Source organism: Phasianus colchicus, chromosome 11 (genome assembly GCF_987193195.1).
Source record: "Phasianus colchicus chromosome 11, bPhaCol1.hap1.1, whole genome shotgun sequence".
Lineage (NCBI taxonomy): Eukaryota > Metazoa > Chordata > Aves > Galliformes > Phasianidae > Phasianus > Phasianus colchicus.
The window spans coordinates 18122122-18145547 of NC_143446.1; the positions used below are offsets into that span (position 1 = coordinate 18122122).

General features: G+C 42.8%; 1 protein-coding gene across 4 annotated transcripts in view; it reads left to right on the forward strand.

The window, feature by feature from the left end:
* Positions 1-5056: 5056 nt before the first annotated feature.
* CHL1 (cell adhesion molecule L1 like) overlaps positions 5057-23426 on the forward strand; it is a 109075-nt gene continuing 90705 nt past the window's right edge. For 2 of the 4 annotated variants that reach the window (XM_090148456.1, XM_090148459.1), the window contains exon 1: positions 5218-5317. The gene's annotated coding sequence lies outside the window, so the exon portion shown is untranslated. Of the gene's footprint in view, positions 5182-5217; positions 5318-23426 lie in introns of those variants that run through there. The other 2 variants (XM_090148460.1, XM_090148457.1) reach the window with 2 other exon arrangements.

Here is a 23426-nt window from a genome sequence, read left to right on the forward strand (position 1 = left end):
TACATATAATAATCCTGTAAATGTCAATTGTTACTACAATACAAATCTGTTGGACTCTCAGTGGAAAAACATGGGCATATCATTTATTTAAAAAACAAATTTTCATTTTCATGTAGGGAAGTAAAGATGATCAGGTTGTGTTATATCAGTGCAGGGTTTTGGCAATAGACATTCTGTGCAAATCATATCTGTTAACCTTGACAGAAAGCAAAAGAAAAGAAAAAAAAAGGAATGTCATTCATTAGTTGGTGAGCAGTGGTTGTCATCTACACCATTGAGCAAGGCTAAGACTGCATTTATGGGTGACCCATGCAAGGCTTTGTTCTCCACAGCCCACCTCCACGCCAAGCCAGAATAGGAACAACTGTGGAGAGCTTGTTGTGATGTTTTGTCCCATGTCTAGCAGTTACTGTTCAGGAAATGGCAAATCTTTATCCCTAGGCCTCTTTAATCTCTTACACAAATGAATGAGATCAATGCCATTGTCCTGACATGAGTCATGATTCCATTTCTCTGAATATCGTGGCTTGCTCTTTCTGGGATTAGTGCCAGTTCTGCTCAGAGACCAAAGATACATTTTCAGATAGCATTTCTTTGTGAGTGTGGTCCTTGCTTTTCTTTATAAGTGAACTTGTCCTATTGTGTGGTGTGTGACTGGGCATGCATGGCTCTGCCATTCAGGCACAGCTGTTCTATTGCAGACTTTTGGTTTCGTAATTCCACCCTACAAACTGGTACACGTCAAGCAGATAATTGGGCAGGCCCTGAAGAAGAATGGGTCTGTGGTGGAGTGCCCAAGTAGGCTGAGATGGCAGAGCCATCCAAGAGCTCACCCTAACCAAGCTGAGGCTCTGTTCTGGGAGCAGAACTTCGTGAGTCCTGAAAATACATGTTTGTCTTCAAAAGCATGTTCTTAGAAACTGGACATTAGAGATGTATGGGCCAGTTTGTGTGGTGAATCGATACTTTATGAATTGGTTGGTTTTTGTCCTAATTTTTTTTATCTGAATCTGACTATGGAGGAACCCACCTGCTTGAATCCAAGATTCATCCTAATATTCTTGCTCCTAAGTTGTGGGGTTTTTGTTGTTCTTTTGGTTTGGATCTGGATTTTACTGCTTGCTTTCAAAAGAAATGTTGGAAACTAAGAACCAAACACTTCAATGAATTTGGTCCTAAATCTGTCAGTGCTTGAAAAGCAGATAGGCATGCAAGCAGCTCAGTGTATCTTGGTGTCGTTATTGCAGATTGGATCAATTGTCTAGCTATGGCAGCAAACACTCCCTTGTAATGCACTTAGTCAGTTGTGAAATCATGTACTCAGTAGTGGGAAAAAAGAAAAACCTCCATAGCCCCTCCAAGCAATCAATTTATGCCCTGAAGCATGAGATTTGATTACCATTGTTATTATCTTAGCTTGCATAGTTACAAATGTTATTAGCAGTCATAAAATTATCCAGCCTTTAAAAGATTGCACACACACATACAAAAGCCAGCATCTCACTCGGGGTTCTTCAAAGCCAACATTCTTGGGATTGCTTCTAACTGTGATAAGCAGTATTCCCTTCTATTTGTTCTAAATTTGTTGTATTTGATCACGTGGATTTTTCCCGTATTCTCATTATGAAGATTAGCATCTTCTGCAACAGAAGTCTGTAGCTTCTCTGCTCTGGTCAAGACCCATCTGGCTTTCAGCATTTCAAAGCTGAGTGTTACTGAAGTATACTCAGGTACATGTTAACAAATCACTAATGGCACGTGCATCACTCTCTCTGTTTTTCCTTCTACAGTTGAAGACTTTCCCTATGAGCTCATACTATCTAATGCAGCTTTGTTCTTCTCTGCTTACATCCCAGCTGGTATAATTTAAACATAAAAATTCCAAAGTTAATGGAAATGCTGTGAAATGCTGCAGCAGTACAAAACAAATTTTGATATGGAAAAAATGCTGGTTGGCATGAAGTCAATTACGTCGGCCATTTAATCTGTCCAGGTCTAGACCTGATTCCCACAAACCTATCCCTTAAAAAAAAAAAAAAAATGCAGATTGCAGCTCTTGATATTCAAGTATGTTCACATTTTTGCATATCTACCTGTTCAAAAAAATTACATCATCTTTATTAACGAGCCGTGGCAGTGGGATGTGTTCTGGCAACTGCTAGCAAAATGAATTTTCTCTAAAGAAAATCTTTTGTCCCAAGTGTTTTGTGTAGCTCCAATGGCATTTAGAGTAAAATTGGAAATCTTCTGAGCCTCCCATCAGATTTTGGAACTGATTTTCACACAGTGGGTGTTTCTTGAAGGGAGTGTGTGCAGTGAATCAGGTAATGAGTTAAAGTAGAGGCAGGCACACCCTCAACTGCTTCTCATTTCTTTAGACAACTCCTGAAGTAAATATTCAGGGTATTTTTTCTTACAGTTGATATGAGAAAACATCATGCATTTAATGTGAATGTTAAATATGTGATCAATGCCAGCCTAGAGAGATTAAATGGATTTTTCCAGTGTCTCTAGCAGTGTTTCTCTAAATCTCACAGCAAGCAATGAGTACGATGAAAAGACTCCTTGACTTTCAGCAGGAAATCCCCAAATATAGAGCAATTCTGTAGAACTATGGACACACCTAAACTGTGTTTCCCTCTCTGTATTTTTGGGCTGTGATGACTTAAGTGCTGTAGCATTTGTCCTGTTTCATTAACCTGGGTAATCTGAAGTACAATGGATTATGCATTTTTACACTCAAAGCAAACCGTAGTCTTGGCAATGGATGTAATCAGTGCCACATCTTGTTATGAACATGAACACGTTTCAGTTTCTAAGTGTGGAGCAGCTTTTGGTAAGATTGAGTGCTTTGACTTTTCCATCAGCTGAAAGAGGACTTTCTGCACGGCTATGTGTCAAAAACTGAAAACCATACAATGGTCTGCATGATGCAGACTGGAAAAGTAGGAAGGTCTTGGTGAGAGATCGTACTGCCAGAGAGGACCTAAAAGCTGGGCCAGCCTCTGAGAAATGAAATCTCTGTAGCCACTGCACTGTGCAGCCCAGCCTGTTTCTGTTTGCCTTCGTGCGTACCTGCGGGTGTTAATGGCAACACGGGTATGGGCAGCGTGGGAAGTTGACTTTGGCAGCAGTCCTGCCTCCAGTAGGCACTGTAAGTAATTAAATTGTTGTTTCTTCATTGCAGCAGAGCCCTGCAAAGATCAACCGAGGGACTGCCAAAACCTCAGCAGATCTTTGGTTGCTTCTGGACTGTGACTCCATATCGAATGGCCATGCTTATGTGGGGGTCAAATGGCTTCTGGATGCGTTGGCAGCCCTGACACAGCCAAGGCAGCCCCTTGCATCCATCTCCTTTTCCATTTACGTGCTGAGGTTTCCGCTGGATGGGAGCACAGGCCTGTTGCTTAGCTGTTGGTTGCTTTGGAAAGCAATGTGCTGTAAATATAGCATTTGACTGTCTTTGGACTAAACAGTAAGTCAATTCAGGATTTGGCTATGAGAGCTGGATTCAAAGGGAAAACTCCCATTTCCTTACATGTGCTTTGGGCTCCATCTCAGCTGCACATAAATCCATGTGCCCGGCACCAGAACTTGCCAAGCAGTCACTGCATGGCTTCCTTACCCAGCAGAAGCTTTTCTCCATACGTTCAGTGAGGAAATGGGCTTTCATATGGGTACACATCAGTAGAAGCATAGTTTAATATAAAGATGTTATCTATGAATTGCCTGACTTTGCATAACTAAAATAGCAAACATAACATTGCTTTAACACTTTTGCATTTGCTTTCTCAGCACAGAATGAATATATTCAATTATTCTACACTTTTTCCTACCAGTTCTCACATTTTCTTTTACTACCACATTCAGTTTATAGTATCTTGCCTTAATTTTGATTACTTACTTCCTATCCAATAAGTGAGCTCAGCCACCTACATCTGCTGGAGATGAACATCACTCGTTTGCCAGAACATCAAACAAGGCTGAGTGCTACTGTAGGAAAAAAAACTTGACCCAAAATGGTAACAATCCCCATGAATGTTAGCTGAGATTCAGTGGGGTGGTTTTACAGTTTTATCACAGCATCATCTCATAGAATCATAGAATTGCCTGAGTTGAAAAGGACCACAATGCTCACCCAGTTCCAACCCCCTGCTATGTGCAGGTCACCAACCAGCAGACCAGGCTGCCCAGAGCCATATCCAGCCTGGCCTTGAATGCCTCCAGGGATGGGGCATCCACAGCCTCCTTGGGCAACCTGTTCCAGTGCCTCACCACAGGTTGGTGAATGTTTCATTGTGATTATTGTTCATCACATTAGACAAAGCTCAGAGAAAGGAAAACCAGTAAAAACCCAAAGATCAGCAGTGAGGCAGAGAATGGTCTGAGAAGTCCAAACCCCAACAGAATGGTTGTGCCTGACCTTCATCACCTGCACACAGCTACTTTGGGCAGATGCTGAGCACAGTGACCGCAGGGTTCTGATCTCAGCCTTTGCTGAGTGCTTACAAATTTTGCCTGTGCAACAAAGGGGTGATGGAAATGAAGCATGCAGGCAAAAGGTCTGGCTTCTCCAATGCACTCTGATTTGCTTTTTTGGTTGTGTGTGGTTTGGATACCTAAAAGATGGGGTGTTGTTACAAGGGAGAGGACAGGGAGGATGGGGACCATCCCCAGCAAAGATTTCCTCATTCACATCCCTTCCTCTGAAAAGAAATGACACTTGTGCACTGCGAGAGAAGGGAAAGCGGTGGTGTGGGGCCGCACTTTGCTCCTATAGGAGCCCTCCACCATGTGCGCACCGCGGGGGGGGTCACCCCAAACCCTCCACATCTCACTCCTCCCGCCACGCACCCGCGAGTGCCCCCCCGCGGGCGTGCAGGGGGCGCCCCGGGGCTGCGCTCTGTCCCTCCCTCCGTCCGTCAGTCCGTCCGTCCGTCCGTTCGTCCCTCCCAGCCTCAGGTGCCGCCGGCGGAGCGCGGCGGGGCGGAGGCTTTGCTGGATCCGGCAGGTGGGGGCCGGGATTGTGGAAAAGGAAGGGACCGGGACCGGCACGGCCCCCCTGGGGGAGGCGGGCGGAGGTTTGGGAAGGTGCAGGGGCTCGTTGCCATGGCTCCCTGCAAGCGCTGCCGGAGGAGATAGTGATGCCAGTCACGGAGGGACCTCTCTTCGTTCTCGTGGGTGTGTAGTGGGGCTGGGTTAGGCTTTTTTTTTTTTTTTTTTTTTTTTTTGGAGGGGTGGAGCGATTAATTTGGAGAGCCGGGACGGGGCTGCGGAGCTGCTGCTGCAGGACCGGCTGCTGCCTCCTCTTCCCGAGGTAACGGCGGGGGCTATGCGTGGGGGTCCAGCTCAGAGCTTCGGGGGTGCTCTGGGAGCGGAGTGCCTCTCTTCGCTTTTTCACCGCAACCTCTGAATTTCACGTTAATCTTTCTTCCTCTCCTTGTAACGTAGCCGCTCCCGAGCGCTCCGCCCTGGGAGGCAACGAGGAACCGCGCCGGGCTCGGCGGTGCGGAGGAGCCGGCAGGTGCCCGCGGCTCCCCAGGGCTGCCTTCCCTGCAGGTCTCTGCTGAGCGGCCGCTGCACCGGGAAAGTTTGCGGCGGGTGCGGGGCGCGGTGCGGAGCCCCGGGGGGAGAGAGGGACGGGGGTGGTGATGGTGGTGGTGATGGTGATGCCGCTCCTCGTGCTGGGTTAGGGGGATTCAAGTTTGCGAGCCCGGATGCTGTTCATTTGTGATAAATAGTTGTTGCTTGGTTTATTGTTATTATGATATATTTTATTTTTCCCTGATGATTTTGGGGAGTATCTGATTGTTATTATTATTATTATTATTATTATTTTCTGCGGTACCAAAAGAATTGCTGATGTCTTCAGGTGTGTGTGGCTCTTTTTTATTTTCCCTTCTCTGGGGGAGTGGTGTGACTGCTGTAGAGCTGCACGATGACCTGATCCTCGGTGTGCTGTACCGGCTGCAGTTACGTACAATGAGCCGTTTCTGGGGGCATCGGGTCTCAGCGAGGTTCGGGTTTTCATCGTGCTGAGAGGTGCTGCCTTCTGCGTGTCCTCCAGCAGTCAGGTGCAGTGAGGGGAAATAGCCATCACTCGCACAACTAACGTTACTCTTCTTATTTTGGGGCTGAAAGGAGTTAGGCTGTGATGTTGGATAACATTCAGTGTTCAACTGTAACTCAATAGATAGAAAGCATTTTTATTCTCAGCTCTAGATGGAAACAGTGTTGCTTGAAGCATGTTTTTAAGAATTTCAGTGTGACTTGACAGGTAGTATTTTTGTGTCTGTCAAGGGTTTATTTGGTGTGTCTGTGTTAAACACATGTTGTGCAGCTCTCACAAATACTAATCCGTACGCAACAAACAGAAAATATTATGATGTGGTTAAAAATCTGGGAAAAGGAGATGAGGGGGGGAGGAGAGGGGAGGGAAGCCTGCACCCGACTGTGAATGTGATTTATTCTTTTATTGCCATACGTGAATGGAAGCAGCATTGCTGTGTTGGAGCTGGGCATGTGGGCCTTCACCCACTGCTCCCATGGGGCTCTTATTGGTGTGAGGAATCCGTGTGTGACTGTTGCTGTGTTAATACTTTGCTGTTGCTTCAAAGTAATGGGTTTCCTTTGTCTTTCAAAACAAACAAACCCTCTCCCAATGTCTGCAAGAAAACGGGGTTCTTGCTAGCCATTTTCCATGGTCCTTAGGCCGTGGCACTGCTGGCAACAGAGTTTGGCTTACAGAAGAGCACAAGACCAATCTGTGTTACATAGAAATGAGATGCAAATGATAATGTACCAGGGTTTGTAGGTTCCTTCGGGAGTGTGGAGTATGGCATAGTGTGCACTAAAGTGTCATTAAATGTCTTTAGTCAAACAGGGTGCAGCAATCCTGGAGTTGCAGAAGTTTTGCCCTAAGTTTTGAAAGCAGTTCCTTCTCTAAAATGGGGCTATTTATTATTGTCTTTATCAAAAGAGGGATAAAATGAATTCTGAATGTGTGGCTGAAATAAAGAGGCTGTTCTTCTCTTATATACGTCTTTATACGTCTTCATTACATTTAACTCATTCTCAGAGTAAATGAATGTAATTACTATGGACGTTTAGTGTGTGTTGCTTCATTAATTAAATGCAGTGAATCAAAGCATAATACTCCATTTCTCTACCCCCAAGAAGTACAGTAGATGAGCCTTCCTTTAAATGAAGGACCATATTATTCACGACATTTACGTTTACCGCGGGTGGCTTGGATTGGAGCCATCTTGTTTGCCAATAAAAATGTACTTTATTGGTTGTTTGGAAGGAAAAAAGGAAAGCAGGTAGATGTGCATTGTGTGAAATGATGTGGTGGACAGTGGCAGCTGAGATGAGAGAGGATCCTCCAGTTTCCCCAGTGGGAGAGACCAGGGACTACTTTAAACACTACTAATTAGTACAGTTTATCTTGCATGCTTTACAATACTGCAGTTAGTTAATTATAGCCTTTCCCATTAGCAGTATGCTGAGAATAATGAATTAACATATCACACAGATCAAAAGAACATCTACAAAGTTTATCTTCCAAGAAAGAAAGTGTCATTGTGAGGCAGGAAGTCCCTGTGGCTTTCCCAAGGCGCACATTTGTTGGAATTCCTTCGCTGGCGCTGCGATGCCTGATGAATGACTTGAATTGATCCCAAACAAGTGACACTGGAGCTGCTGGTTGCTTAGCAACTCGCCAAGATGCCACAATTTCTTTTGGTATATTTGTCCAGCAAAGTAGAAATTCTGTTTTGTTAAAGATTCTTTTTTTTTTTTTTTTTCCTGCCAGCACAAAGCTGACCTTATAACAGCCTCAGATTATGTATAATTAAAAATGATGCATCAGTGCCGAGCCTGGCCAGCAGCATGGGTATGAAAAAAAAGAGCAGAAATCTTACTTGTAAACCATATTCTAGTGTTAATGTGCTCAGTGTTTTATAACAAGTTTCAATTGTCCTTTCTCAGTCAGACTTCTGTTTGGGGGGGGGGGAAAATCCACTAGTGGGAGAAGCAAGTCTAACAAAGATGCTCCTCTACCAAATGCCTTTTGAACCGTTCCTGTCATGCTGTCTTGAGATGTAAGATCCTGCGAGGTCTTGTGGAGTCACACCGTGCTGCATTATGAGGAAATGAAATGCAACATGGCACATGGGGTCTGGTCGTTGTCTGCCTGGTGTTGGGGCAGCCTGGCATGTCCTGCAGCCCCTGTGTCTGGAGATGTCTGCCAGGTTGTCATTGCAGAAGAAATTGGTTGCTTATCTTATTTTGTATGAGGAAATAACAGACTTAGCACTCAAAGGGCAAGAGGAAGGTAGAATTATTGCTGTCATATACACCCAAGATACTAATATTGGCTCTGCCTATCTTCTCTCAACCTTCACGCAGTTCATACATGCTGAATCCTGCTTTTATTTCAGTGTTTATTGGCACCTTTATGTCGTCCCTTGCTACTGGTGGCTTAGCTGTGGAGTGCATCTTGTGATGGGAGCTTTTCAGCTGTTCCTTTGGTTGGCATTACAGGGTGACTGCACAAACCAGATTCCTTTTAGGTGAATCAAACTCAGAGTATCAGTTACTTTGTGCAGGCACGCTACTGATGGGCTTTTCATTTGTGGCCTCCTGAGTACAGCTAGAGCAAAGTCTTTGCACTGTGTGCAGGTGGATTTGGGGTTCTCAGTGTGATTTTGCTATATTTGCCTGCTCCATGGAGCCCTGCTCCTTGCTAATATAGATGTGCTTTTCCATCAAAATGGTAACTAAGAAAAAGTATTCCAGGGCTAGGAGAATTGCGGGCTGTCATGGCATTTATTTTCTCATTGGCATTCTGTAAGATTTCTTCCTCCCTCTTGGTGAGAAAAAAGAATCTAGGGATTTTTCTTTTTTCCTAGATAAAGACGTTGGGTCCTGCATGATTTACTGGCTTGCTGGGCTGGGAGGGGTTGTACAGCATTGCAGTTAGTAACTGCTGCTATGTGTGGACCACAGTGAACCAAAACTCAACTCATCGTTTGCCCCCAATGCTAAGGCTAAGATCGTTGCCACTCATAATCTGCGTACTTGTATGCTGCGTCCTGTGTTCATCTTGCTCCCATGTGTCCCTCTGGATTCCTGGGGAATGAGTCAATCTGAATCCTTTAGAACAAGCTTGCTATTTATTACCTTCCGCAGCAAGAAATAAACATTCCAGTGAGAAATAAACATCACAAAGGCTGGAGATCTGTGGATATGTAAGAATGTTCTTACTTCGCAGGGAACAAATCTATGGCTGTGTTGAAGTAGGTGAGAAAAATATTAGGTTTCTTTGCTGAGTAAGCTGGTGTGTATTTCTGTGTTTCTCTTATTTTTGGTTGTGGAGTAGATGCCATACTCCATGGGTGTCCACGCAATATAGAGGAATACATCCAACTCATCACCAAGGGTCAGTGGTTAACAGATTGTCATCTCCAGGAAGAACAGTGAATGCCAAAAGGAAAGCACTTCTGTATGCTTTATTGAGGAATTAGTACTAGTCCCAGTAACTAGAAGTTTATTACCACAATTTTGGGCATGCTTTTAGCCAGAGAAGATATTTCTATGTATCTGAAGATGTGCTGTATGAGTCTTCCTAATATTTCATGTTCTTACTTGTGGTGTTAGATTTTTGGTTCAGATTTAGGTATGTTGTCCTGTTGTGTGTCAGAATCAATGCCCTAAACTCAAGTTGTTTTTTTTCTTGTGTTTTTTTTTTTTTTTTTTTTCCCCCTTTTCTAGGGGATTAATTCCTTCTCAAGGAATTAATGTCCTTGTATCTGTCTTATACATTGATTTCGATAAGTACATTTGCATATCCAAATGTTGATTAGTGTGCTCTATAAACAGATAAGGGCAGGCAGAGATACTTGGGATGCTTGGTGCCTCTGTTTTATACTGCTGTCAGATCCCAGCACCCTTTATGGAATGCACTGTGCTATTTTCTGAGGTTGCAGCATTCCTCTTAGCAGATGTTTCCTTCTTCCTTCATTACACCTGGATGTACGAAACTCCACAAAGTGCAGATGGAAAACAGTTTATCATAAAAATTAGTATTTGTAATATTGTTACAGCTGAACTACTGCTAGTTGCTGGGAGTGTGAGCTCCAGCACCTGGTCTGTTTAAGAAGGACGAGATTTATGTTACATTCTCCATAAGGCTATTTAAGTATTCATATATTCTTTTGACCATTGCTAGCCCTCTCGTTTTTCCACTTATGGAGAAAATTGCCAATTTTTCTTTTCAAGCAGTTTTTCTCCTTTTGCTGAATCAGCAATCAGATGGGATGAAAGTGGAGGTGCGGTGGGGATGGACTTGGGTTAGGGGTGATGAGGACACTGGGAAGAACAGAGCTTGGTGGGAACAGACCTGTCTGCCTCGGAACAGCCCTGTGCTGCATTCCCAACAGGCAGCCTACACACAGCAGATTTAGCTGTGATGAGAAAACAAAACTCCAAGTAGCATGCCCATCCCGTCCTCTGAGCTTATGGTGAGGAAGGAAGTGTGGAATCCTAGAGTAACTTGAGTTGGAAGGGTCCCAGAAGGATCATTGAGTCCAACTCCTAGCTCCACGCAGCACCACTCAGAACTTAAGCCATATTTCTGAAAGTGTGGTCGAAATGCTTTCTGAACTCTAGCCAGCTTGGTGCTGTGAGGGAGCTGTGCACTGCAGTGAGGTTTATAGATGAGATGAACCTGAGTGAAGGGCATCTGTAATGGCGGGACCTGCCCTACTGAGTAGAAGTTTTAACTATTATCAAATAGTACAATGCACGATTGCACTTTCAAAGAAGCATGTCTAAAGACTTGAGTGTGTCCTCTCGCCCTTCAGTGTAGCCTGGTCAGTAAGATGGCTTCACTGCTTTTAAAAATCTCTTTTTGATTGTCTCTGTTTAATGGGATCCCCCAAAGGTGATGTGGAAGGCTGCTGCTCTCCTTTCAGGCCGGCATCCTGGATGAAATCAATTCTTTAGGCAGTAGCCTTCTGAGAGGAAGAAGGAAAATTGGACAAATCCATCTTTCAGTCTGCATCTTCTTTTCCAGCTTTCTGCATGTGCCATGGCCAAGTTGTGTCAGCCTCGGTGCTTGGCTGGTGGCTGTGGGTGCTGTGCAGGAGAAGAGAGGGCTGCCTTCAAGGGGAGCATCCCTGCAGCTTTATGGTTTATATGAAAGATGCATCAGCCTGTTCTGCCCTCTGTATTAAAACCAACAGAAGACTGCAACAGCATTTGGTAAATAATAGCTGGTGCCTTTGCGCAAGCCCCAGTGTTTGAAATAAAATTAGTCTTGATGAAAGATTGCTCTACTTATAGGAAAAACAAAATTGCTTTTCCAGGGCGGAATTATTTTTTCCTTGGAAAATACCTTAAGAGTGCTTTCAACTAACAGCAGTGATTAACTCGATGGCTTTTATTTATATGCAGGTGTTTTTTTTGTTTGTTTTTAAATTTACTGAAATTAGAGAATCAATAATAAAGGATCATCTGTAGACTATGTAGACTATGGAAATATCTGCAAAATCAGTCTCACACCCATCACAGTCTGACTTTGCTGAGCTATTGGTATTTGTACCTATGGAAGATTTTATTTTATTTTTCATACTCACTACACTGGCGTGACTTTAGGGATTAATATTGCACACAGAAACCAGTGGTGAAGTCACGGCGCCGCTGAAATAGATGGTCAAACTCGCTCTGACCTCTGCAGAGTCAGGTTTTTGTCCCAAGAGTGATGAAAATCTAATTTACAACCTAACCAGTTGGAGAAATAGGCGTAATGGCTCAGATCCGTGACTGATACAAACGGCGGTGGTTGGGCTGGCTGATTGAGTTACGCTGGCTCCCACCATCTGGGCTCCTGCAGGACAGGGTCAGGCTGTGTGCATGGGCAAACAAGCATGTGACAAACTTCTCTGCAGTGTCTCCTATCGAGTGGCATGTTCTTGTCTTTTATTTTGACTGGAAACAAAACAGCATGAGACAGCAGTGAATATTCCTGCTTCCCAAGTCGTGCAAACTACAGATGTGGTGCTGTAAGCTACAGAGCAGTTGTGATTGAAGGGCTGTCCCAGGCATACAAAGCAGAGAAATACCTACTGTGTTCCATGTACAGGGCTACCATTGAAATACACGCTCAGAATCGACTACCTGCATGACAAATGCACCACTCCTTTACTGATGGAATGAGGCTGGACGAGGCTCTCACCTAAATCTGGGATTTTTACTCTCTCTGATTCTTGTGTTGGGTTGCAGCATCCCTGATGGTGCTTTTTGGCAAATTCCTGCTCAAATGGTGCCGACCTGCTGGGAAGCACACTGAGGGAATTGATGAGAACTGAGTTCCACAGAGCCCAGTGCTGTAATGAAGGTAAAGTGCAGTAGCTGTGGTGGCACCAAAAGGAACACAGCCCGCCTGGTTGTGCAGCCCCTGAGGAACAGAAGTTTCTCCAATTGACTTCCACGTGTGCAGGTTCCTACCTCCCTAATTACCCACGCATCATCATTGTGAGCCCTTCCTGCTGACAGGCAGCTCTGTGCAGTGAAACCTCACCTAATTCCACAGCAGAATTAGATGGAAATATCATCCTTGGTGCATAAGAAATATGTTTCAGTATTTGCAAAAAACAAAACAAAAAAATAAAAATAAAAACAACAACAACAACCAAAAAAGCAGGCAGCAAACAAATCTTATCGTGTATCACAAAATGGGGGGAAAAAAATCTGGGATAATCTTTGTATTCAGCAGACGAGCAGTGTTCTCTGTACAGACCTCTCCCGCTATCATCCTCCAAAATATATGCTAAGCTTGTCTGTGCACAAAGCTCCTTGTAATGGGTCATGGTTTGACCAAATTTTTTATCCTTACATAGTGCTGCTATAGAAAGGAGCAGTGTATTTTGCAGTGTTATTTATATAATGCACTCCCTGAAAAGAGTAACGTATGCAAAGCTTTGAAGCTCAAGCAATGGCAATCCATTTAACCATTTATAGTTTTATGTTTCTTATAATCCCTGAATCCAAATGTCCCTTGAGAGGGAATTGGCCCTTAAAAAATTTTAGACCTTTAAATGAAATGAATTTAAATTCACTCATTTGCATTCTTTTTTTTTTTTCTTTTTTTTTGCTCCCTGCCTGAATGAGATATTACCTCAGTAATTGAACTGTAACTTTGCTACAGGTAAATAATGTACGACAGCTTATATTCCAAATGCTTCACTGCTTTAGGGTTGTGCAGTGCTAATCCAGCAATTTGCAGCACACCTTGGAGACGGGACGTGTCCACTCCACTTAGGATCACTGACTGCTGGGCTGAGCTCCATTTAATGCATGGTACTCAGTGTGCTGCTGGAGCGGGGACTTGCAGGGATGCTGCGGGGTGATGAAAAGGGCATCCCTGGGAAAATTAGGGAGATTGACTGAGGTGAGCAGATGGAAGCGATGCTAGGAGAGGTGTGGTGGATTAAAGGGATGGCATGTGCATCAGAAAGTCTGTCTTCATGGCCTTTCCTTTCTTGGAAAAGTTAGTGATGTGTCATACAAGGATGCTGAAATATTTTTGTCTCTGTTAGTGAAATGAGAAGGGTTGTGGACAGCTTTTACTGGGGTTCTGTAGGGCCCCAATACTTCCAAGTGAGCAGACAGTAATGCTGGTTATCTTAAGAACTGCATGTGTGAGCTGGGGAGACCTCCTGCTCTGGTGTTGGCTTCTTGTGCATCGTGGTGTGCTGTGGGCACACCAGAGCAGCATGGGTGCAAAGAGAGAAAGCAAAATGAGGAAGGGGATGGTTGTCTGGAGAGTTTGGCATCAATCCCCCCAAAAACAGAGGTAAAGTTGATTGAGGGCTGAATGAATATGGTGTTTCAGGGGACAATTAAGATCAGACTCTGGAGCTTTCAACAAAGGGAGCCCATTCCTGGTGAGGTTATGTGAATGCTGGGTACAGGTAATGAAGCAGCTTTGTGGCAGAGTTCTCTAGGTGTTAGATTTGGTATCTACTGACATTTCAGTTTAAAAGAAAAAAAGTTAGTGTGTAGTACTGTCAGCACTCTGCTTGATGAGTAAAGATTTGTCCAACAAGTTTGAAATGGTATCTGTCCATGAGGATTCTTTTATGAAATGTGTTGCTTCACTACAATGAGAACTGGTCCTGAGTCTGTTTAACGTCTCTATCAATAGTCTGGACATGGAAATTTAATGACCACTGCCAAAACTGTGGGTAAGACAATTCTGGGAGTGTGAAAATAATGAGTTATTTGGAACAGACTGAGCTGGCAAGGCGTTCCTCCTCCCATCCTCCTAGGAGTATGAGCCTTAATGAACATGCTGTGGGGTATATCTGTCAGGGGAGTCATCCTGAAAGGATGGGGAAGGGGCACAGCAGGCAAGGGCAGATTGCTTCCCAATGGGATGCTGAGGATGAAGGACCTTTTGACATAGGATCAGCACTTGTAGGTGCATGAAAAACTGTAGCCAGTTCTGGTGATAGCAGTTTAAAAAAGTTTGCAAAATTGATAAGTCAAGAAAATAACCACAGTATTGATTTGAAAAGTGGAGAAAATTCCCCTTAGTGGGAGGTTTAGAGAACTTAATCTGCTTAGCTCATCAAAAAGAGGATTGAGAAGGGACTTGATTATAGGGACAAGTATTTTCATGGGGGAAGCATACCCAGCTTTTTAATCAAGAAGAGGAAAGAATAATAAAAGCCAATAGCTGGAAGCTGGAGCTAGACAATGTCAAACTGGACATTAAACACATTGTTTTAAATCTGTGATTAACTACTGGAATGCATAATGGTGTGTTCAGATCGAGGCTGGATATCTTGTGTGATAGGGTCAGTCAAATACACATTACTGGATAGGATTTGCAGGCAATGGGGAAAAGTACAGAAGGGTTCAAGTGTCTTAAATTCCCTGAGCCCTGAGAAGTCAGTTGTAGGAAGAAGTTTAAAAAAAAAAAAAAAGAGAGGAAAAAAAGGAAGAACGTGTATGGAAAGCATAAAAAGGAGAAGTAGAATCTAAGGAAGGAATTTTGTTTGGTGGGAGAGTGCTTTTTTTTCTGAATTTGAGAGCATATGTCTCAGCAAAGTGAGTTTTGGCACTGAAACACCTTGAGTGCTGGCAGTGCTGGAGTCATCTGTTACATAGTCAAAACAGCAAATTTGGATTCTCTGCTTTGTTAATGATGATGGAGAAGCCTCCCATTTGCCATTTGGGCGTTTGGCACCGCGGGCTCTTTGCTCTGCCGCTCCACAAGCAGACAGAGCAATCAGCTTCACTTAGACGTGATGGGGCTGAGGGCTATTTCCCCCTCGAGAGCCATGGCACGTTCCCCAGGAGTGAAGGGCATGTCATGGATTGTCTGGGCTCCTCCTTATCAGCAGCGAGCTGTCACTGTGGTCTCGATTGCCCTTCACTTTATTGACTCAAATGTGACACACACAAATTTTAAAAGGGCTCTGCTTTTGTGCCATTAAAACAAACTTAGGGAATCCAACAAGAAAGCCTACTGGTCTCTGCTATTTTGGATGCATAGTATCTTTGTACGTATTCGTCCTCATGAAATAGTTTCATGATATCAGTGATTGCATTGTCTTTTTTCCAGGGAAACATGCTTTGTTTCAAATGCTCACAGTGCTGATAACCAGGCAGTCGTTGAGTTAAATGCCATGTTGTGATTCTTCTATGAGAAAGTGGAATAGTCAACTGGAGATCATGGTCCAGGCATATTTGCTGCTCTCTTGTAGATCTCTCTCTGGATCTACAGTTGTAATGGAAGTGGAACATGTGCTGTAAGGGCTGTACACCTCTTTGCTATTGGAGCTCTTTAGCCAGGACAGAAAATGGCTTTTTCCTGTGAAGCTGAGAAATGCTGTCTTAAGTCCAGTTGAGTTTGTACTTGTTTTGCAGTGAGAAATGATTTGCTTAAGATGGTTTATTTATATGTTGGTTTTGCTTTGTTTTCTACAAGTTTATTGCAAAATTATTACTTTGTTTAGCAACACTTCTTATATTGCTTTTGGATTTGAGAAGAGTATTTATTCCGAGATCTTTTCAATGAAAATTAGCATCATGTTTCCTCCTCACTGTTTAACAGAAACATAAACTCTTTGTGACCAATTAAGGCTCTGAATTACCTGCAGCTCTGCACAGGTCAACAGTTTCTGCCTCCTGTGTCCATCAACATTTCCCATAGCCAGCAATATTGAACAGTATTTTTTTTACTTCTGGGCCAGAACGTGGGCATTTTCTGGACTTTGCTAAAACCTGGTCTTATTATGGTAATGTCCTCCTTGAAACGAGCAGGATGATTAAAATGTAAGAAACTGTTTTCTTTGGAGAAAAATATCATGCAAGAATGTTCTTGCTACCTGTAATAATCGACTAACTGGGCAGTAATTATTCCAAAATACTGTTGGAAATCTATTGACCTTGACAACCGTTTTCTTTCTCAAATGGACATCTGAATAATTGTCTTTGCCTAAGGATTCCCTAGAAGCTGCTCTCAAATCAGAGCAGCACTTCAGTGTTTAACTCATGACTTTGTAACATCCATTAGGAACAGAGAGGTAGGAATTACCCTATTCAATCCGATTAAAGATCCAATTAACTTAGAAACCTATCTTTGTGAGTAACTAATACTAGATGACTCAACATCTTGAAGAAGATAGGGGAGGAAAAAACCCACAGAAACCAACCAACCGAAAAAAGAGCTTTCCTACCCCCCTCCTGTAAACTCTCATTATAACAATTAAGGAACAGCACAACCCTGAAAAAACTGTTTTCTTCTTACCAAGCACTTAGTGTTTGGCTTCCATCCCAAAACATGAGATCAATAACCCTTAAATTCTCATCCTGCCTTGTGAAAGTATTATTAACACTTCTAACGTGTAATCACTTTCCTAACCACGATGCCCTTTCTATCAGTAATATTTTGTCAGAAAGTTCACAGTCAATTACTTATTATGATTTTCTTTCCCACTTTAAATTTGCTGTCTCTTAATTCCAACGTGTTAATTGGAAAGTGACTGTTTGACCTTGTTTCACTTGTTGTCGTGTATACCTGTATATGCCTGTCGTATTTCAAGGAATGAATACTTCCTCTGTATGTGAAATACTGCCAATTCCTTTCATTCCTTCTTAAAGAACCCTTTAATATTTTCTTTATTTTTGACCCGTTTGGTCTTTTCTATGATGTCTTGGTTGTCCTCTGAATACGGTTATACTTAGTGTCAAAGATAAGAATATATTAGCAGTCCTTCCTAATGTATTCTGTACACAACTTCCTATCTCAGTTGTACAATCACCACCTTGGCCTGTTGAGGAGATGCTTTATATTGAAGGTTTTTCTCTTTTTATTTATTTTTTTAATAAAATAATTCAATAGAAATGCAATTCTTTTTCAGGCTCCCATAGGCTGGGGTCTATTTGGTGATTTAAACTTCAGTGAAATAAACTGAAACAAATCTATTATTGTTTTGGGAAAGTCATGTTTAGGTCGCAGGCCATTTCTAAATATAGGAGCAGTAATTATCTCCCTGCATTGTTGATTCTTGCCTTCTGCAAGGTTCCTCACAGTTTCCTTGGAAGTATTCATTCATTCAGATAATGCCCTCTGAGTGGATAGAGGTGATGTAACGTATATAGACACAATGGAGACATATGGACCCAGTGATTTAAATTGATTGCCACTTAGGTGTGGTTTTGCATGGAATTCTTTAACAGGCATGGCAGTTCTTGGAAAAATAAATGAGTTTGGGAGGCAGTAGGTCTTCAACATATGTGTTTTTACAAACTGTTTTGTGTAACAGGCAGTAACTTTAGCCTTGGGCTTTTGAACATGATATTATTCATCTTCCTGGAAAGTAGTTGGAGTACTGGCAGCATCTGATGAGGAAGGAAAACAAACAAAAAAAAAAAGTAGCTCAATATGGAGGGTACCAGGCTATAGTTTCATTCTAGAGACATGAATTATGACATTTGAAATTACCCATCTACAATGTGTTTGCATGAACGTAGGTATGAATATACAGCTACTAGTTTGTATCGTTGTCATGTGCTGGCATATGGGAAATGCCAGAAAGCTCATCTACTAATGATTTCTGATTCTAATATTTCACATCCATGTCTCTCTGCAGTTATGGAGAGGTGATTCAGTTTTCTTCTGTTTTAGGGCATCACTTTTATTTGGGGGCTCCTCCCTGCAGATTGCATTTTCCCTGTATTTGGCTGCAGGAACTTGTAGTGGCAGATGTTATGACTCAGAGCAGATGAGAAGATTCAGACTGCTATCTTTTTTTTGCCTTTTTTTTTTTTTTTGCCTTTTTTCATAAGTGACTTGCCCCCAGGCATGTTTTGACAGGGGAGATATCATTTCAAATTAGAATGTGAACGTGGAGGCTTTCCAAAGCTACAAATTGCAGAGACTTCTCAGCATGGCTCAAAGAGGAAAAAAAAAAGAAGTATAGTGCTTGCTGATGGCTTTCTGTGGTGGGGGGTATCACTGTGGTGTAGCTCTGATGGTTAACACTGTAGTTAATGGTTTTGTTACAGAGTTGGACACAAGCAGCAGTGTCCACGAGTGAGCTGCCTTCATTTCTTTCTATTAACAACTATTTTCTCTGGCACATTTGCTGCTTTGACCACTTTTGTTATTTTTTTTTTTTTTAATTGGTGTTGTAGATAAGGTGGAAATGGAAGGAACACTGAAATATTTGTTTTGATCGAGAAATGTAGGGAAAAAGAGGGTAAAAATAGCGTGAAACAGAAGACAGAGCAACATGGACATTATATGAGACAACAAACTCATGAAAAAAGTATGGAATGAGTCTGGGCTAGAATTGGCAAAGGATTTGCAGCTTATCAGTGCATCCCTGCAGCAGCCCATGGAAGCTATAGAGGAAAGTTGCTGTTTCAAGAAAGCAGATCTGGGGATTGTTCCAATGTTTATTGTATAGGGAGAGAAGGAAGGAGGCAGAGTGTGAAGAAAACACACAGGTGTGTTAGGTGGGTCAAGGTATGTGCACTAATACTTGATGAAAATAAAACACTGCCTCTGTAAACATCATTAAGACCAGCTTATCAGAGGTGTTTTCATCACCCCAAAGACACACAAGGTATCTGCTCTGCTTTTCTTTGTATATGCCCTCTGAGATCCTTGACCATGAGCTGGTTCCCTGGCTTCTCACTATTTTGTGAGATGTACAGTTTGTGCCAAAGCCTGTCTGTTCCTCCCCCTTCTAATAAGAAGTGAAAAACAAAGATTGGAAGATGACAGTGGAAGAGCTGAAGAGAATCTGTCATTGATTAACCAAGGAAAGCAACAGTCACTCTTGTGCATTACAAATCATGTTGTCAGCATGTAGGCGAGCATCTCACTGCCTTTAGCTAGGCTGGGATTGGGATCAGTGATTAAAAATCTCATTTCCCATACTGGTCTTAAGTGGCCAGGTGAATCTGCACCATCAGTGAGTTAATGATACTTTTAAGATGACAAATAATTTGGTCTGAAAGCAGGCAATCCAGAGGATGCTCGCTGCCGAAGACTGCCAGAGGACTTTGCAGCAAGATGATTGCTTTTCTCCTTTAGAAAGGGGAGAGGTGCAATGAAGGGAAGAATTCTTTGTAACTGTGTTTTTTGCCCTATTTCAGGAAAAATAATAGAGGGAGCATCTACGGTTCTGAATAGCATCCTGTGAGCTATTGATGTCTGTGATGTGTCTGTCTTTTGAAGCAAGAGATCTTAATACTCCTTAACACTCCAAGTCTTTCCGGCAGTTTAAAGTTTTTTCCTGGGAACTTTTTTGTTTTTAATTGAAAGAAACCCTCATGCCTTGCCTAGGTCTCCAGATTTAGGAATCACAGTGAAGGTTTGGGGGCAGATGTGCATTGCTTGAAGCTGGTACCCTTTGAGCGGGTACTTGCTCTCTGAGTATATTATCTGTCTTCTCTGAGTTTCTTTCATTCTTCCCACCTTTATTTTCTTTTTCAGCTTTTCTTCCAGCTTTTGACCTGTGTTTCTTCTCTCCTTTTCTCTTTCCAGTTTTTCTCATCCAGTAACTACTTTCTTTGTTTTTAATTTTGACTCTTCTTAATGTCAGTGTTTCCTCTTTTCTTAACATAACCTATGACTACCAAAAATAATGACTAGGTGCCAACCATGAGAGATGCTGGGTAGCACGGAGTGAGCTTTGCTTGTCCAACTGCACTCCTTCCCTGCTCCCTCCAGGGCACCATGCACATTGCCAACATGGGCACCAGCAACTCTATTCATTGGGTTGCAATGTGTGTAAGTCAAGGCTCTGGCTTAAGGTTTGTGTGGCATGGAGGGGCTTTCCAGTGCTAGAGCTCAGGGCAGGTGTTGCTGGGTGTGGAGCATTCATGCAGCTCCTGGGACAATCCTGAAAGCTATTTTGGCATTAACACCACGTCGGTAAAGGATCAAGGACCAACTTTATGAGTGGGATCAGTTAAATCATGCTTTTCTGGATGGCCTCCTGGAAATTGGTGGCAGACCTGAGCTGATCTGTATGCAGTCAAAGTCTGTCCCTGTGTCTTTGCTGCCTTAGCCCCAAGGTCTATAGATCACTGCAGCCCCTTTAGGGATATGCAGACATTTTCTTCCTTTTTATTGCCGTGTTTGCAAGGTTTATCCTTCTTTGCTGAGATACAGCATAGGGAAGAACGAACTCTGATAGGTTTAACCCGTAATAAGTCTGATGTCCTCGGGGAAAACTGAGATTAAAGAGCCAAAATTCTCTGGGAGATTGTCACTTGGCTAATGATGATAGTTGCCTGTGGCAGTTAGGGATGATATGGCTGATACTTAGCAGGGGTTGTGAACCAATTAGTCTGCTCAACAAAATACTTGGTCCACTGGGTGCAAATGTTAAGAATATTTATAGGGCTGGCGATGGAGTCAGCTAATCAAAACTGGAGAAAGCTACTTAAGAGACTGTCCTAGGCTCTCCAGAAGCCTCGAGATTACAAAGCTGACGGATAAACAAATGTTTGCCAATGTAAATATTAGGACTGAAAGATTGTATTTGAGCTCTTTTTCAGTTTCCTAGTTTTATGAAATCAATTAGGGATGTCTGAAACGTGCACAAGTCAGCTGCCATTTGGGGAGCTGACTGCAGCTGTGGCTTTCCATAGGTGAGCTCCTCTAGGTTTGTTTCCTCCATCCAAACCCAGTGCTTGTGGTTTGTCTCAGCCAGGACCTTACTGGCAGATGGTGTCACGTAAGCTGGCCCAGGTTAGATGGCAGCACCACAATAACACAGCAGATATAGCATATTGGTTTGCATTCAGTTATTGCTGGATCTGTATTGCCACTAATTCTTTAACTTGAATTATGAAACTACTGCAAATCAATATTGGTATCGTAATTCTATTACATTAGCAATGTCCAGTCCAAGCTCTACAAAATACATTTACTTAAATAAAAACTGAAATGTTAAGAAAAGTTAGTTTGCAAATGGTGTAATCATGACCTGATTATTTCTTAAAAAATGCATTTTTACACCCTCCTATATAAAAGCTTTCTTTGTGCTGCTGCCATTCTGCCTGCAAGTGGTTGTAAGTGTGGTGGATTTTTATACGCAGATGTTATTTCTGATGAATCTAACATATTGACAATGGTTCCCAGTTGTTGTTTTTTTTTTTTTTTTAATCCTAAGAAGCACGATAGGTACTGATAATTGTGTTAATAGCTTTTTTGTTCAAATGTGTACCAGAGGTGCAACATACTGGCAGCTAAATGGGATAAAAATGGTCTTTCCAGGAGGAAGATCCAACTCCATGGAGATTCTCCAGGGATCTCATTAAAGCACCCTTTCTTAATATAGCATACTGCAAGACCAGCTATCAGGATCCCCGCAGTGTGGTTTCCTGATAGGTTAGTTTACACAGAATTAATTGTCTAATTTTGCAAGCAACCTGTGCAGTGTGCAGTAGATTTTTATTTATTTGTAATCTCGAACCCTGGATTCTGCTTTTGATTCGAAAGTGGTTTTTTACATTCTGTCTTTGCTTATACCATTTTATCATAGCACATATTGCATAGCAAGTATTGTGTATTTCTTAGTGTGTCCTTCCAAATACAAGAAATACTGTTAATTTAACCTTTTTTAAAAATTATTTTTTGGGGGGAGGTGGGTACAAAGCATTGTCCTTGAATACCAGAACTAAAATGGCTATCAGAAAAGCAAACTCAGATGTTTTTTTGAGGTGCTTGTAGTTTAGATGCTCTGGAAACTCAACCAGAGTGAGGGCAGTGGATTTCTTTGGGTGAGCATGCTGTGGCACAGGAGAGCAGAAGGAACAGGAGCCTTCCTGAAACAAACGACTGGCAAGCTGCACCTGCTTGATGCAGAAGCATCCAGAAATGTGGATTAGTGAAGTCTGGCTGAGAATTTGGCTTGAGCAGGATTTAAAATGTATCCAAGCCTTCCTTTTTAAAGTCAGGTTCTTGAAATATGATTTGCATGCAAATGGTAGGCTTCCATCCCACTGCCAACATCATTTAGCTGCATGAGAAAGATGGAGTGATGCAGAACGTTCTCCAGCTTGGTTTGGACAGGATGGCTGCTAAAAACACTGCTGGTCTCAGCCATCTGCTAAATGCTGCCTTCCAGCTCAGCTTGTCCTTGCTGCTGCCCTCAGGAGATGGCTGTCCTTCCTGTACCTGCTTGGGCTGATGCAGGTGGGAAGGAGATAGATGAGAGGTTTCTGTTGTTCCCTCCCCCTGGACCTGGCTGTGTCCCTGCAGCCTGTTGATACGCTTACCTTGAGGATGGGCTTTGCCCTGTGCAGGCTATCACAAAATGCAAACAGCTGTGCTGAATCTGTTGCCCATCTACAGGATAAGGTATGATTCCAGCCTACCAAATGAATGTCTCCATCACAGCATCAAAGCACAGCTGCTCTCAGCACATTGCATGCACTCAGCTTGACCTGACAGGAGGCTGCTCTCTGTCTGTAGGCGCCGGAAATCCGAATGTTGCACTGCCTTGAGATGGGGATTTGATGGTGTGCAGGGCTTGAGTGCTGTGTCCCATCCTGGCACTGCTGGTAATATGCAGGTTGTTCTGGTGTCAGTTCTTATCTCAGAGTGTTGACATCATATTACTAAACAGCGCTTAAACAGCTCTCTCCATTAAAGGATGAATTCCTGACACAATTGAAGTCAATGGGGCTTTTGTCACTGACTTCAATAGGTCTCAGCTTCCACCTCATGACTCCTTGGGAAGAATAATAAATGGCTGCTGAAAATGCAACTGCCACTGACATTCAGTGGGAAAGTATAATTAGCAGTCAGTCATGGAGCTGCCATCCCAGTAGTCTGATGAATAATAGAACTGAGTGCAAGTGAGATGTCGCCTTCCAAGTGGGTAAAA